This window comes from Frankliniella occidentalis, unplaced genomic scaffold (genome assembly GCF_000697945.3).
Source record: "Frankliniella occidentalis isolate FOCC.00 unplaced genomic scaffold, Focc_3.1 Scaffold164, whole genome shotgun sequence".
NCBI lineage: Eukaryota > Metazoa > Arthropoda > Insecta > Thysanoptera > Thripidae > Frankliniella > Frankliniella occidentalis.
In genome coordinates, this window is record NW_026267290.1 from 293,781 (window position 1) to 296,832 (window position 3,052).

The following is a 3,052-nucleotide window of genomic DNA, read 5'->3' on the forward strand; positions in this document are numbered from 1 at the left end:
TTCAGAATGTGCTGTTTTGGATATTAATCCCTCTGTCACTTTTCGATTTGAGGTCTTCTTGTTCGTCTTTATGTACAACGTGGTGATCTACGGCGTATTTTCGTCGAAAAATCACCTCCAGCGCCCAGACGGTAAGAGATAGAGCCAAACGGAGAAAATGTCAGTCCTAAGGGTTCCACTTCCACAAGTTACCCCTTAGGAGATCATTTCAAAGAAGTTCCGTCAAGGCACGGATCGTGGAAGTAGATGATACGTATGTAATGGTCAAGCCTTCAAGCCTTTTATTTCAGAACAGGATGTGGAGGTTTCAAAAATCTAACACCCACATTTACAGAATATTGTTGCCATTTATATCACACAAGTTTCCCTCTGCCGATTTATTCTCCTTTAATTTCGAATCGCATGAAATGATTACGTCCGGGCGGGCAAGCCGAAGCGGGCAAAGTTCCGAGCTGCGCTTTCAACCGAGCGCCGGCCGAGACGAGGCAGGCCGGTAGAAAGGAGGGGGAGGGGGGCGACGGGCGGGCAGCGAGCGGGCCGGCGAGCGGGCCAACACCAGGCCCCCTTGTCTATCTTCTACTGGTGACGTCACGCATTTTGCCTCCCTGCACGCCGCTGCATGACGGTACAAGAAATGACACATTTGACAAATCATTCTTATTAATATCAGTTATGTGAAATGTTCAAAGTTTCAGTTACAAATGTATCATCTGCTAAAAAAAAATAAGTTTTTTGACCTCCTTCTTTTTCTTTGATACCCCCTTTCAGCCCCCTTAGGGGTGGTTGCAAGGATTTGCCGTGGGCGTTTTCTAGGAGTGAACTTAAAGGTTCCCCGAAAATTTGAAGTTTCTAGCACATCTTCCAGTGGAACAGACAGACACTCAGACAGACACGAGGTCTTTTGCATCAGCCCGCTGAATAGCTTTTTGAAAGCAGAAGGGCGGTCTAAAAAACTTTGAAGCGGGCTTATGCAACCGCTCTGGTGTCTGTTTGTCGTCCGTGTAAGAGGAAGGAAATGATATAGAAGACTACAAATTTCAGGGTATCTTAGGGGTCACTATTGGATAACGAAACGCCAGGTGCAAGTCCTGGCAACCACCCCTAAGGGGGTGAAAGGGGGCAACAAAGAAGTAGGGGTTGGTCCAAAAAGAAGGAAACAAATAATTTTAGCCTACCCTTCTGCTTTTAAAAAAGCATTAAAGCGGGCTTATGCAACCGCTCTCGTCCGTCTGTCTGTCGTCCGTGTAAGAGGAAGGAGATGAGCTAGAGGTCTACAAATTTAGGGTATATTAGGGGTCACTCCTGGACAACGAAACGCCTGGTGCAAATCCTGGCAACCACCCCTAAGGGGGTGAACGGGGGTAACAAAGAAATAGGGGTTGGTTCAAAAAGTACGAAAAATGGTCGGGCCGCAGGAATGCGGACCAGATACGGTGACTAAATACCGGCCCTCCCGCACCGCCCCCACCACCATTTCTCGTTCCTCCGCCTCCACACCACCCGCCTCGCCGTGCTCGCCGTTCTTACTGTATCGCTTCTTGCCTTCGTCCTGCGCTGCACCCTCCAGCTCCTCGTCTCCCCCCCCCCCTTCCCCCTCCCCGCTCGTCTACAGCCTGCACTACGCGCTGCTCCTTCTCGACGTCTATTGTCACTGAGCCGATTCACAAAACGAAACGCGATGAATTACGCGGTGGAATTTACGCGGCGTAAATTTAAAAGAGAAAAGAAAATTGTAATCTCATATAATAATTTAAGTTGTAAATTTGCGAGAGCACATTTTTTGCTTGCCAATGCATTTTAAGTCAATACGTACTGCTAGAGATGGTCACTTTATGCGAAAAAAACCTCAAAATTATGCGCTGAAATTTGGCTTGATTATGCGATAATTATGCTTCGAAAATATGGCAATTATGCGCCCATTATTCACTAAAATAAGTACTTTTATGCGGAAAATGTGTAAAAAATGTTTAAAAATCACGCACTGTGCGAAAAAATTCGAAATTCAACATTTTTGTAGCCTAAAGTACGTTGATCCAGTTATTAAACAAAAAATTCTTTAGAAGGGGTGGGTGCTTTGACTCGGTAGAGCAAAAGCTGTACGGGCGCGTTGCATTTTCGCTTGCTGATAAGGCATTCTCTAGGCAGCTCAAAGTATTAAAAATCCGTCAAAAGCCCCAAATTCTTAAAACATTTTGTTACAACATGACCAAAAGTCTGAAATGTATATAAAACTATACTATTTTCGCAATATTTTACGTGGAAAATGCGAATTATGCGCGTATAATGCGAAAAAAACGTTATGCGGGAAAAAATGGCAAATTATGCGAAATTATGCGGGCTGGAAATGAACTTCACCGTGGTCCATTAACATTAAAAAGTTGATATTTTCCCATTTTGAACGATTCTAAAACATTATGCGAATTATGTGATCGCATAAAGTGACCATCTCTACGTACTGCATATATTTTTACGATTACCAATTGTAATTTTACAACTTACGTCAGGGAAAATTTCACAGTGAAAAATAAGGTTTACAGGAAAATTTTCCTTGACGTAAGTTGTAAAATTACAATTACGTCTTGACTCAATATAACGATGCACGCTCGGCCCGGGAGAAAAAAACAGCTGAATAAAGTCGGACTTTTACTGTGAAAAAGCGAAATTTACCTGAGCCGGGACTGACACTTACCTGATTTTAACTGATTTTTACCGACACTTAACTGAACAAGCTGATCTACCCCACCTTTAACATGATATACTTGAACACTTAACTAACAATTATCCGCAATTATCTCAAATTAAGCTGATGAGAGATCAGCATCAACATTCAGCTCGATTCAGTTATATTCAGCTATCTGTCGGGTCAAGACTAACTGACTTAAAGTAATATTTTACTGATCTCTTGCTGAAATTTATCTTCAGCTCTTTACAATGTTTACTCAGCGATGGGTCGACTTTATAAAAACTGATAAGAGTCTGATATTTGCTGAACTTTGCTGAAGTGTCAACGACAGGCATTTGTCAGCTGGCGCTCATGTTGTATGCATCTGAT